This window comes from Triticum urartu, chromosome 4 (genome assembly GCF_003073215.2).
Source record: "Triticum urartu cultivar G1812 chromosome 4, Tu2.1, whole genome shotgun sequence".
NCBI classification, from domain to species: domain Eukaryota; kingdom Viridiplantae; phylum Streptophyta; class Magnoliopsida; order Poales; family Poaceae; genus Triticum; species Triticum urartu.
In genome coordinates, this window is record NC_053025.1 from 222,169,567 (window position 1) to 222,184,702 (window position 15,136).

Genomic DNA, 15,136 nt, shown 5'->3' on the forward strand with positions numbered 1-15,136 from the left:
AGTGTTTTGCATGTTTGCTTGATTAGTTTTCTCATGGCATGTTTATATAAGCAATTGTGAATGTTATATTGCATGCAAGGCAAGCTACAAGTGAGCTTCGAAGTTTGATGTGTTCATATGAAGGTGAGATAACCTGATCATGTGGTGGCATGATAGGTTGTAAGGTGGTATTGTTGAAGCATGCCAGTCTTATGTCAACCGTTTAACTCCAGTATTAACGTGGATGAAGTCATGCTCCCGTCCGTCCCCTTTTCGTGCTGCCACATGTGTTCTGCAAAGAATGCGATCTAGTCAGTTTCAAGCCTCTTTCCTTGTACACACCAAATAGAGGGGCCGTGATGAGGGTTCCATGGCCCTGGAGTAATGCCCGTCATCCGGCAGGGGGCATGGGTGTTTCCGGTTGGGACCGAGAGGGGGCACCCCTTAGAGCGCGTGAATATAAATCTGATCCCATGCTATTCGAGGTCATAGACTCCCCGTCTCAGAGTTTTTCTTGAACATTGCCTAGGGTGATTCCTGGTGGCAGAATGTGGAATGGGTGTGTACTGGTTAGATGTGTTTCTTCTAAAATACCATAAACGGAACTAGTCCTTTGTGACTACTGAAATCCGTTGGCTGTGGGTAAAGAGTACAAACTCTGCAGAGTCAAAACCAGTCGAGTAACCATATACGTGGTCAAGGACTTTGATGAACATATTAGTGACAGTCTCAGTATCAGTCTCAGTGTCAGTCTCAGTGACAGTCTCCAGAGAATAAGCATGGATGGTAAACCTGACTGAATGTTATTCCTATGGATGGACTAACTAGTTTATTATTATGTACCGAGTACCCCTTGGGATGATGTTACTTTCATGAGCTACTTGAATTCGAATGACGAAATATAAGCCCTTTATGTGATGTCGCTCAGACGTCCGACTGTGGCATTCTTGTTATTTACTTTTGATATAAGCCCTTTATGTGATGTCGCTCAGACGTCCGACTGTGGCACTCTTGTTATTTACTTTTGATATAAGCCCTTTATGTGGTGTCGCTCAGACGTCCGACTGTGGCATTTTTGTTATTTACTTTTGATATAAGCCCTTCATGTGATGTCGCTCAGACGTCCGACTGTGGCATTCTTGTTATTTACTTTTGATATAAGCCCTTTATGTGATGTCGCTCAGACGTCCAACTGTGGCATCCTTGTTATTTACTTTCATTATAAGCCCTTTTTCGAGATGTCGCTTAGACGTCCGACTATGGCACGCATTGTCAATTTACGTTTCAATATAATCCCTTTATGTGGTGTCGCCCTGACGCCCGACTGCGGTAGGTTAATTTATTTTTACCTTTCGAGGCGTCGCTTCAGACACCCGATCGGACTTCAGCTATTTTATTGGGATTTCAGGAGGACTACCGCCTGACTTCCTTTCATTTATCGTGCAGTGCAAATTTACTACCTGAGTGTGCTTTACTAATCTGCTCATGTGCATCATGTTTGCATTTTTTATATCTTGTGTCCAAACTGTCTTGCGAGTACATTCAAAGTACTCACCTGGCTTGTTGATTTGGCCAGATGTTGATGAAGGCGGTCTTATGGATGAAGAGTTCGATAGCGAGTCCGATGCCTAGAGGAGTCCCAGTAAGTCCCGTGCGATCCTGGAGTTGGTCACTTGTGTTATATACGCTTCCGCTACCCTAATAAAATCATCAAGCCTCACTCCGGCGCTTGATGAGCTGTAAGATTTTGGAGTCATGTCACCCACTTCACTGTGGCATATCCACCCCACTTTTATTATGAGTCAGTAGTTATGCCACCATACTCCTTTGTGTCATATCCTCCCTTATGTATAATATCGGCGTGCTTGTAATAAAATTGTTGAGCAGCCTCAGCTCAACCTTGTATAATATTTAGTGCTTCTGGATTTCTGTATCAAGGATTTGTCTACCAGTAAGGGGGATTCTTCTATACTGGTCGGATATAATGTTCGGTTTTCAATAAATGTTTTATTGGAAAAACGGTCCTGACAACCATGGTATCAGAGCCAGGCTGACTGTAGGAAGCCACTAGGTGTGATCGCTAATCGGTTATTAGTGTAATAAGTGTTTTTTTTAACATTTTGCAATTGTAGCAATTTTCTGCTAGTCATCATAAATTTATGAATTGACTATCTGGAATTTTTGTCTGCTTTTGTAGATGGCTGGCAGCGACTGTGAGTCACATGTGTTCGCCAATGTACCTGAGGGGTTTATCAAACATCTCATCTCCATCACCAAGGTGATCGGGCCATCGACTCGTCCGGAGTTCACACTCTACCAGCACAAGATCAGCGACAGCGTGTCTATGCACCAGGCCGCGGTGCAATTCAAGGGAGGACGTTCTGAGTCACGCCTCTTCTGATTTGTGGGAATGGCCATGCCTACGGAGAGGCATGCCATGCAGATGGCTGCCTGTGAGGCGATAGCTCATCTCCGGGATGCTCTTCCTTCGATGAAGACTCGTCGCTACCGCTACCTCCCATGCCACGTGCCATACACTTGTCACTATGCATTCGCTTGCGCTAGGGGGGAGGGAGATGAAGCTATTGAAATGTTGGTCGAGTATCTCAAGGCTCTTGAGGTAGCTTTTGACAACCTCGTGGACGACTTTGTGGGTGCTCATATGGACTTCGTTCAAGGCTGTTCCGCCAACAGGAGGGAGCTCCTCCATACAGCACCACCACTGACTTACATCTCTTCCTCAGCATCCTATACACATGCCATCTTAGCCACCACTCGCCGCCTGCCTACCACTGAGGAGTTTGACCAAGTCATTGCCCCTACTCCAGTCCGTGCTGCACCACCTGCGGCGCAGCACCAGCTCCTCAACCCAGTACTTCGCGCCTGGAGCCTATTAGTGAGGAGGAGGTTGAGTCTCCAGCATCACTAGGTCTTACCGTCGGCAGGCCGAAGGAAGTTTTTACCATCTCCGACTGAGTACGCCTAGCAGCCGTATGATGTACCAGCTTGTATGATATGTTTATATGTATATAGGTTTGGTGAGAAGTAGTTTGTGTGTGGATCACGTAGGAACTCAGAGAAGTGCACTAGCCTAAATAACATGTCAGGAATGTGTACGCACATCCTGAGTGATGTATTGTATAATTACAGCTTGCGTGTAAGATGTGTACTGAGCAGTCCTCCATGCGCAATCAAGTTTTTTCTTGAAAAAAAATTTGAGTTCTCAAAATTCTGCCTTTGCAAAAATTATTTATTTTTGCCACTTAGTTTTTCTCATGAGTTCTGCCAAAATTACCCCAGAGTGGAAAATGCCTCGTCCCTGGACTCGTTCCATGCCAAGTCCGCCGGAGGAAAATTATGGTACCCAGACAAGTAACAATTTCACACAGGGGCAGTCAAGTCAGCAAGGCAGTGAAGCAACATTTTCTCAAATATGCCGCCTTTATGAGCAAAGCCAACAGCAGCATCAAGAAATGATGAACCGTGTTATCAATATGGGAAATCACCGTGAACCATATCAGCAGCATTCCAAATTGTCCGAATTACAAAAGACACGTCCCCCAACGTTCTCTCACACTGATAGACCTCTTGAGGCCGATGATTGGCTTCGAGACATTGAAAGGACGTTAATTATTGCACAATGTTCGGATCGTGAGAAGGTACTTTATGCACCTCACTACCTCACTGGAGCAGCTGCATCATGGTGGGAAAATTTCCTACACATGCACCCCAATGAAAATAACATCACCTGGGAAGAATTTAAAGAGGGTTTTCGTGGGGCGCACATTCCTAGAAGTACTATGAAGATCAAGAAAAGGGAGTTTGATGACCTCAAGCAGAGAAGCATGACAGTGACTGAGTACAATAGTCAGTTTACTCAATTATCTCATTATGACAACGAAGAGCATATGACTGAAAATAAAAAGATGGAAAAATTTCTGGACGGTCTGGCACCAGCACTTAAATGCCAGCTGGTCGTACACACCTTTCCGTATTTCAAAACACTTGTGGACAAAGCTATTGCATTGGAAAATGAGCGCCGCAGCTTGGAGGATTTTCGCAAGTGCAAAAGGGACAAAACTACTCATGCTCGCAACAATCGGAACAAGACTAATTTTCAGAAAATTGGAGCGAACAAATCCACAACCACTGTTCCACGCCCAAACAAAAAAATCCATGCAAGAGACAAGGATTTTACATATCGCCCAGGTGTTACTTGCTACGCTTGTGGAGAGGAAGGACACTATGCTAAATAGTGCCCAAAGCCAGGAAACTCGGCCCCCAAGCCGAACAACAGTGGAAATAATGCAACACCCAAGTGTAACAACTTCAACCCCAATAACAATCATAGGAAGGGTCACTTGAACCATGTGACCAAGGAGGAAGCACATAATGCCCCGGATATCGTACTCGGTATGTTCCCTGTCAACACAATACGTGCCACGGTTTTGTTTGATTCTGGAGTTTCTCACTCGTTCATTTCAAAGAAATTTGCTTTGCAACATGATTTTTCGATGCTTCCCTTGGAAAAATCCATGACCATCAAGTCCCCCAGGATTAAGCAAATCACTCAGAGTTACTGCCAAGGTGTGGTTATTGAGATTGAGAGACTAAAGTTTCAGGCAAACCTCATTGTATTGGAAAATAAGGGACTGGATGTTATCCCAGCAATGGACTGATTAACCACCAACAAGGGATTTATCGACTGCTTCAATCCGACTGTAATTCTTACTCATCGTCACGGGAAGATGATAAAAGTTGCAGCTCAAGAATGACCAATATCACGGCAACCAAGGTTGAACAAGGTGGACATGTCGGAGTTAAGAAATGTTCCAGTGGTGTGTGAGTTCCCTGACATATTTCCTGAAGAACTACCAGGCATGTGACTAGACCGGAAAATAGAGTTCATCATTGAACTAGCACCTGGAACCACCCCCATTTATAAGAAACCCTATAGAACAACACCCTCTGAGTTGGTAGAATTAAAGAAGCAAAGAAAAGAATTACTGGACAAAGGATTTATACGGGGCAGCTCCTCACCTTGGGGTTCACCAGTATTATTTGCCAAGAAAAAGGATGGGACATTGAGATTATGTATAGACTATCGAGCAATCAACATGGTCACCATCAAGAACAAATATCCGATGCCACAGATAAATGATTTATTTGACCAACTCGCACAAGCCAAGGTTTTATCAAAAATTGATTTAAGGTCGGGGTATCATCAATTAAAATACGGATAGAAGATATCCCTAAGACAACATTCACCTCCAGATACGGATTATATGAATTTACAATAATGCCATTTGGACTGACAAACGCCCCCGCATATTTTGTCCACCTCATGAACAAAGTGTTTGTGAAATTTATGGACAAATTTGTGATGGTGTTCATTGATGATATTCTGGTATACTCTAAGACACTGGAAGAACATGCTGAACATCTCAGAATTGTACTGGGATAATTAAGGAAGCATCAATTATACGCCAAATTCAGCAAATGCGAATTTTGGTTAAGACAGGTTCGTTTTCTAGGCCACGTATTGACCCAAGAAGGTGTTGCCGTGGACCCAGAAAAAGTCAAGGCCGTACTTGGCTGGAAACCACCAGCCAACGTGACAGATGTACGAAGTTTCCTGGGGATGGCTGGATATTACCGAATGTTTATTGAGGGGTTCTCCACCATAGCAAAACCAATGACACAGCTACTCAAGAAGGATAAGAAATTTGTATGGATCGAAGCTTGCGAGAAAAGTTTCCAAGAACTCAAAAGGAAATTAACAGCAACACCAATATTGGTTGTACCAGACATACACAAAAGTTTTGAAGTATATTGTGACGCATCCCGGAAGGGCCTCGGATGCGTACTAATGCAAGAAGGCAAGGTAGTCGAATACGCTTCCCGGCAACTATGAAAGCATGAAGAAAATTATCCTACTCGTGACTTGGAATTAGCAGCAGTCATTCATGCACTCAAAGAGTGGAGGCACTTTTTGCTTGGAAATCGTTGTGAAATATATACGGACCATAAAAGCCTCAAATATTTTTTCACAGAACCAGAACTCAATTTACGACAACGGCGCTGGTTAGAATTAGTGAAAGATTACGACATTGGCATTCACTACCATCTAGGAAAGCCGAATGTAGTGGCAGATGCTCTTAGTCGAAACCCCAGCTCGGGCAACGACCGTCTACAGGGCTTGAGACCGGAATTTCAGCAGGAGCTCGCTAAACTCAACTTGGTGATGGTCACTGAAAGCAATGTGTCAAATTTGGAAATACAACCCACCCTAATGGAACAGATTAAGAAGGCTCAACATGGACACCCCAGCATCGAAGGCATAAAAAGAAAAGTGAGTCTGGGCAAGGCCTCAGAATTCGTCATAGACGATAAGGGGATATTATGGTACGGAGACAGACTTTGCGTACCAAATATAGAGGACCTCAAACAACAAATTCTAGCCGAAGGCCACACCGCTCCATATTCAATCCACCCTGGAGGAACCAAAATGTACAAGGGCATTCAGGAAAAAAATTGGTGGCACGGTATGAAGAGGGATATAGCCACATTCATTACATGTTGTGATTCATGTCAGCGCATTAAGGCCGAGCACCAAAAACCAGCAGGACTGTTACAGCCAAACAGGATACCTGAGTGGAAATGGGAAAAAATTGGAATGGATTTTATTGTCGGACTACCTTGGTCATGACACGGAAATGATGCCATATGGGTCATCACAAATAGATTAACTAAGGTGGCACATTTCATCCCAGTAAAGACAACCCACATCACTCAGAAGCTCACCAAACTTTATCTCTCCCGTATAGTTTGTCTGCATGGAATTCCAAAGACTATAATATCCGACAGAGGCACTAAATTCGTCTCTAGATTTTGGGATCATTTACAACAAGCTCTGGGAACTCAACTAGTATTCAGTACAGCATACCACCCCCAGACTGGAGGGCAAGCTGAACGTGTGAACCAAATTCTAGAGGACATGCTAAGGGCATGTGTTCTCACCTATGGAACCAGTTGGGAAGAAAGCTTGTCGTATGCCGAGTTTGCATACAACAATAGTTACCAAGCCAGTCTACAAATGGCACCTTTGGAAGCATTGTACGGGCGAAGATGTCATACCCCGTTAAATTGGTCAGAAACAAGAGACAGTCGTATCTTCGGCCCAGACATGCTCAAGGAAGCTGAGGAGAAAGCTAGACTAATCAGGGATTGACTCAAGACAGCCCAGAGCGGACAAAAGAGTTATTACGATCAAAAACATCGTGAAGTCAGCTTTGAACCCAGTGAATATGTGTATCTACGAGTATCTCCTATGAGGGGCCTGCAACGATTCAAAGTTAAAGGAAAGCTAGCACCACAGTTTATTGGACCCTTCTGTGTGATTGCACGAAGAGGCACAGTGGCCTACCAGCTAGACCTACCCGAAGAACTGTCATACGTCCACAACATGTTCCACGTCTCATAATTGAGGAAATGTGTAAGTAACCCAGAAAAGCATGTATCTCACAAGAACATTGACATGCAACCCGACCTCACCTACATAGAACGTCCAATAGAAATATTGGAGGAGTCCGAAAGGAGGACCCGTCAGAAAACAACTAAGTTTTTCAAGGTTCAGTGGAGCAATCACACTGAGGATGAAGCAACATGGGAAAGAGAAGATTTTCTTCGGACAGAGTACCCACACTTATTCGAGGATCAGCTGAAATCTCATGGACGAGATTTTTCCTAAGGGGGTAGGTGTTGTAACACTCCAAAAAATTTTGATTTGGTTTTATCAAATTATTTATTTAGTTGGAAGGAGGTTATTTAATTTTCTTTTAAAGACTCTCCTTCTCAAACTTCTCATTTGTGACAAGTATTTTTTTTTCTTTTTGTGGGTTCTTCCCAATCTTGATCTTTGGTCTTAAGGGTTTTTCATCTTGTGTTGGCTCAACACAAATAATCTTGGAAGGTTTTCCAACTCCTTTTTATTAAAAAGAATTCCTATAAATTATGGATTTATTCTTCCCCATTAAAAAATTTCTATCTTGCCATGGCCTATATGGAAAATTTTCTTCCAAAACCCACCTCCCTACTTTGGGTCAGGCCAAGCATCCAATTCCAGCAAGTTTCAATCTCTTTTAGATTTTATCTATATTTATTTCATCCTCAAACATTTTGCTGTAATTTATTTTGGACTCTTGGGATTTACAAAGGAACTACCAAATTTCCTTTGAGTCTTGGTCCCTAATAAACTCCTCTGGCTAGTCCTTAGTACCCTTAACCCAGATCCATCAAGATCTGCTAGTCCACAGTTCAAAATTTTCAATATTTGCTTGCTGCAAGTTTGGACCAGATTTGCCATTTTTGGTGAAATTCATTCTTTTTCTTTTCCTAAAAATCTGAGATAATATAGGCAGTCTCCAGATGCATCAAGAGATCACCTCAGCAAGTCCCAGCTCAAGAAAAAATTTCCACATGCTTAAAACATTTCGTCGAACAGCTGGTGTGCACTGTTTCTGTTCAAATTCAGAGTTAAGTGTTCAGTTCAGTCGACAGTGTCGTTTCTTCAGAACCGCGGCGTCAATCTCGCCAGTGCACGCATTGGCACCTTGCTCCCTGCTCCTTCTTATCCAGTGCGCCGCACGGTCGTTTGGACGGGCACAAGCGTCGGTGGCGACGTGTCTCGCCAATGCCGGCGTCTTCCGCGATGGCAGAACCGCCTGTGGTGGTCAGCAGGGGCCAGCCCTGCCATACGGCGCCGTCCAGCACCGCCCACACCACTAGGATCCTCCGCGTGGCCGTCCTCTTCCCCGTGCGTGCTGCAGAACAGTCAGCGTGGCCTGAGAGGCGCAGAGCGTGCTCTCTGCCGCCGACGAGCACGTGAGGCCGTTCCATCGAAGGCTTGGAGTATCGCCCAAGTTGTACCAAGATTAGGCGTTGGATGGAACCAGTGGACCAATCCGAGGATGCCCGATCACCTAAACCTCCAGCCCGACCACCCCTCGCCGTAATCGCTCGTCGGAGTAATCCCGTTCTCGGCAACCGCCTAGGGCCGGCTATAAATGGAGGCCCCGAGCTCGTTCTCGACCCCGCACCTCCCCTCCTCGCCTCAAAACCTCGCCATGCTCATCAGAAGGCCTCAGGAGAGCCTTCTTCCCCGACTCCGGCCGCCCTAATCCGCTTTGGGCTCTGGCAAGATTCTATATGGTGAGAGCACCCCCGCCTCCCAAACCTTGTCAGCAACCTCCTAGTCCACTACCTCGTCTAACCCGAGCCCCAATTTGATGTTTGTAGCCCTACTCGGTGGGATCCATCACCGCCCGAACCACCGTCCGCCGGAGGGGAGGCCGTCGTCAACGTGGTGCTCACCGACGACCAACTCGACCACCCACAGATGCGGGAGAGCTCAGTGAGTCCGTAGGTACCCTCCATTCCCCCTACCTCGCCGTGGATCGATGCCGGCGACCACCGCGAGCCTCGGGCGCCAGTGTACTCTGTTTTATATTTCAAACCTGACGGGTGGGACCCCCTCGTCAGCCTCTCCTCTCTTATTCGAACTGTTTTCTGAAAGTGCCTTCGGGAAAAGTACGTGTTCCCTTTGGGTTGGCGTATTTCCAACCGAAGCGTTTTCTATTTTTCTAATCTAGCCCCTGGATAGTTTCTGTTTCATCACAGATTAGTCCCTGGACTAAAACCTTTATAACTTTTAAACAAAAGATGATTTTGAGTTGATTCTTTTTCTGTCATCTTTATTTTTCTATCTAGTTTTTTATTATATTTATTTGAAAACTATTTGGAACATTTTTTATACACACACAATATTTATGTTAGTATCCGATTTCTTTTATACCGTAGATACCGGAGGAGGTGACGCAGCCACCAACTTCGCCGAGCTAGACTCCAACTACTCCGAACCAGGCAAGCATGTTTGAACCTTTGATATGATGAGTGTTTTGCATGTTTGCTTGAGTAGTTTTCTCATGGCATGTTTATATAAGCAATTGTGAATGTTATATTGCATGCAAGGCAAGCTACAAGTGAGCTTCGAAGTTTGATGTGTTCATATGAAGGTGAGATAACCTGATCATGTGGTGGCATGATAGGTTGTAACCTGGTATTTTTGAAGCATGTCAGTCTTATGTCAACCATTTAACTCCAGTATTAACGTGGATCAAGTCATGCTCCCATTCGTCCCCTTTTCGTGCTGCCACATGTCTTCTGCAAAGAATGTGGTCTAGTCAGTTACAAACCTCTTTCCTTGTACCCACCAAATAGAGGGGTCGTGATGAGGGTTCCATGGCCCTGGAGTAAAGCCTGTCATCCGATCAGGGGGCATGGGTGTTTCCGGTTGGGACCGAGAGGGGGTCACCCCTTAGAGCGCGCGAATATAAATTTGATTCCATGCTATTCGAGGTCGTAGCCTCCCCGTCTCAGAGTTTTTCTTGAACGTTGCCTAGGGTGATTCCTGGCGGCAGAATGTGGAATGGGTGTGTACTGGTTAGATGTGTTTCTTCTAAAATACCGTAAATGGAACTAGTCCTTTGTGACTACTGAAATCCGCTGGTTGTGGGTAAAGAGTACAAACTCTGCAGAGTCAAAACCAGTCGAGTAACCATATCCATGGTTAAGGACTTTGACCTACATATTAGTGACAGTCTCAGTATCAGTCTCAGTGTCAATCTCAGTGACAGTCTCTGGAGAATAAGCATGGATGGTAAACCCGGCTGAATGTTATTCCTATGGATGGACTAACCAGTTTATTATTATGTACCGAGTACCCCTTGGGATGATGTTACTTTCATGAGCTACTTGAATTCGAATGATGAAATATAAGCCCTTTATGTGATGTCGCTCAGACGTCCGACTGTGGCATTCTTGTTATTTACTTTTGATATAAGCCCTTTATGTGATGTCACTCAGACGTCCGTCTGTGGCACTCTTGTTATTTACTTTTGATATAAGCCCTTTATGTGATGTTGCTCAGACGTCCGACTATGGCATTCTTGTTATTTACTTTTGATATAAGCCCTTTATGTGATGTCGCTCAGACGTCCGACTGTGGCATTCTTGTTATTTACTTTTGATATAAGCCCTTTATGTTATGTCGCTCAAACGTCCGACTGTGGCATCCTTGATATTTACTTTCATTATAAGCCCTTTTCTGAGATGTCTCTAGACGTCTGACTATGGCACGCACTGTCAATTTACGTTTCAATATAAGCCCTTTATGTGGTGTCGCCCTGATGCCCGACTGCGGCATGTTAATTTATTTTTACCTTTCGAGGCGTCGCTTCAGACACCCGATCGGTCTTCAGCTATTTTATTGGGATTTCAGGAGGACTACCGCCTGACTTCCTTTTATTTATCATGCAGTGCAAATTTACTACCTGGGTGTGCTTTACTAATCTGCTCATGTGCATCATGTTTGCATTTGTTATATCTTGTGTCCAAACTGTCTTGCGAGTACATTCAAAGTACTCACCTGGCTTGTTGATTTGGCCAGATGTTGACAAAGGCGATCTTATGGATGAAGAGTTCGATAGCGAGTCCGACGCCTAGAGGAGTCCCAGTCAGTCCCGTGCGATCCTGGAGTTGGTCACTTGTGTTATATATGCTTCCGCTACCCTAATAAAATCATCAAGCCTCACTCCGGCGCTTGATGAACTGTAAGATTTTGGAGTCATGTCACCCACTTCACTGTGACATATCAATCCCACTTTTATTACGAGTCAGTAGTTATGCCACCATACTCCTTTGTGTCATATCCGCCCTTATGTATAATATCGGCGTGCTTGTAATAAAATTGTTGAGCAGCCTCAGCTCAACCTTGTATAATATTTAGTGCTTCTGGATTTCTGTATCAAGGGTTTCTCTACCAGCAAGGGGGATTCTTCTATACTGGTCGGATATAATGGTCGGTTTTTCAATAAATGTTTTATTGGAAAACGGTCCTGACACAGGCCATGGCAATGGCGAGGCGGGGGCACGGGGTCGCGCTGGCATGTGGAGGAGCTTCGCTGCGGTGAGGTCGAGGTCCGGTGGTGAGGGAGCCCTGGCCTGGATGGCGTCAGGAGGCGCGAGGGGGTCGGGGGAGAAAGTGGATCGGGAGAGGGGTTGACGCTGTCCTCTCCCTGTGTGACATCGCTCGGGAGGGAGATGGGGATCGGGAGGTGGAGCGATGGGTGTGGGCTAGGTCTAGGATTAGGAGGGGGTCGGCTGGGCCTTTGCCTTGGGCCGCTTTGATGGTGGGCTAGCTGATCCTGAAGGGCCGGCCTAGTCGGTCAGGCCTAAGAGGCCGGCGGGCTGGCTCCTCTCTCCTCTCTTCTCTTATTTTCCATAGCAGAAAAATAAATGCAAAGAGAGAAAAAGGAGTGAATAAGAGGTTATAGAATTTGGGCATGGGAATTTTTTCCCAGACGCACAAAAATATGCTTGTTCCGAGAAAATAGAAAAGGCCATGATTCAAAGATGTAAATTCAAACTCATTTGAATTTAATTCAAATGGGTTTGAACTAGGACTTGGTAAAAGGAAGGTCCAAAAATGTTCGGATTTTTGGTGGAGCTCTGGAATATGATGAAAGAATATATGGCAAGGTTGGAGACCGAGAATTAAGATAGCAAAGGCATTGGGATATTTTGCAAGTGTGTTTATGGGTGATTCCAAATTATTGGAATATAATTATTATAGCTCCCAAAAATATTGGGAGAATATGTTTTAAAGAGAGATCACCATAGTGAATATCCCTCGATTTAAATGAATCGAAGATCCATACAATTTAATTGGTTGAGTTTTAAGAAGAGGTGCAAGAAGAGATGATGCAATGCACATGATGCAAAAATGAAAGCAACGAACCAAAACAAATCACACGATGAAATCTTGGAAACCATGGAAGGCATCTGAAGCTCCGGTCTTGGGGCGTCACAACACTCCACCACTACAAGAGGATCTCGTCCTGAGATCTACGTTGGCACCGGAGGGAAACGGAAGAGGAAGAGAAGAGGTAAAACTAAGTTGCTTCTTTGACAAACGAGTGAAACCACGAACCTTGAGAGGTTGGACAAATTGAAAGAAAGAATACAACAAAGATGAACAAAGTTGAAAACACTCCATTAGAAAAGAGGAACAAGGATCCTTACTAGAACCTTGTAGGTTGAAAGACATAAGAAAAGGGTTGTGTTGGACAAGATGTACATGCAAGCACTCTGGTTGAAACGAGAAGTACAAAGAACGATAAAGAACTTGACAGAATGGGAAGAACTTGAAGAGAGGGAACGACACTTTGGTTAAATGGATAAGCACGAAAAGAACATGGTCCTCACAATTCGAGATGATGAGTGAAGAGAGCAACATCACAAAGCCTCCGGAAGAAAGGATAGAAGATAGATCATTGGAATAACAGAATGGAGAAGAAAATGCCAACTTCTGCCACAAGTGATCTTGGAAAGCACCCTTGCAAGAAGGTTAAAACGGAGTTGTTGGAAAACTAACAATGAAACAAAAAAGCTTGTAGTGGGCTTATGGAAAACATCTCAAAACTGAGGTGAAATTCTGCCACTATGGAAACAAATAAAATAATTGATAATACCAACGAGATGAAGAACTTCTTCCACCAAGATGATAGAGAGATAACTTGGATCATTGATAAGCACCACAATAGCAACATTACTTAGGGAAGGCTTTAGGTGAAATATAACCCAAGATAACTCCAACGAAGAGATTGATGGATTGAGAAGAGCTCGTGCTCGAAGAAATTGATGGGTTTAACTATCTCATTCTTGACAACTGTTGAATCATGAAACACAAAGGAAATTGTCAAAAATGACATAACACCACATCAAAAGATAAAGTAGAAGGAATTTCACTTAGGAATCCAAGAAGAAGAATACTTGAGCTCCTCCAAGGAAAATCTTGAAGAACACTTCGAGAATGAATTAAATCTTTGAAGAACCACCATGTTTAGCCTTCGTGAGAACACCGGTAACAAAAGAATGATCAAACAAAAGGAAAGAGAAGTTGAAAACACAAGGTGAAGCCTTGCAATGATTTAGATGGAGCTTCGCGGCGAAATAACCGAGAGAACTTGGAACTATGAAAAGAAAAGATGAAGCATCTTGAACCGAGAATTTTGATGAACCTACGGAATAGGAATTGAATTTACTCGATGAAACAAGAATAAGAATTACATTTTGCTTATCCTTCATCAATTATATTGATGACCCACAATGGATTTGGCATACTACTCATTTCTCATTGGAAAGGATTAAGGAGAGATATAGTGTAAACTTGGTAAGGTCTTCAACCAACCACCGGGAGGACTTGAAAAGAACAAATGAATTGATATGATAACCAAGGAAGAGAACTCTTGAACGAACCATCGTAAGAATTGAAAAGATAAAGAAACACAGGGAAGAATTATAAAAAGAACGAAGATACCTGAGAGAATTTAGATACAAGTGAACGAAGAGATTCCGAGCTGATTAGATAATACTTGAATGATGCACCGGTAAGATTTGGAGAACGAGAGCTGAAAACTGGAATGAATAATTCTGAGATGATGGGCTCCAGAGAATCAAACTGAAAAGACTCTTGAATTGCTCTGGATGGGTGAAAAGAATTCTCACAATCGAAAGCAATAATGAGAGGATGGCATCAAGCTTGAACTTTGCATCTTTGAGAGAAATGGATAAGATTTGGAGGAAAAACTCTTCTTCGGTCTTCACAATCCGAGGATGACGAGAGAAACACCACCATGAATTGTTGAGGCACTCTAGAATAAAAATTAGAAAGGTTGAACCCAAAAATGAAAAGAATTTGAAGGATCTTGGAGAAAGACATTTGACTGATGATAACTCATTCTTACGTCAAACTTGGAGAAGAATTTGAAAGTAACTTCGGGAAAATTAGAAGAGTCAGATAAGATCCTGGGAAAGACCTGTGGGTTATGGCCCACTCAAGAGAAACACCGTTGAAGGATTTAAAAGGAAGATTGCACCGGTTGAATTAAATGGCTTGAATTTGATAACAACCTCGAAATAGCTTGAACGGAATTAGGAATGAAAACATGAATCTCCTGAGATATCTTTGGTACTCCAGAACAAATGAATGACGAGAAATGGATGATTAAGAGGTGCACCAGCGTGAGAAAACATTTGA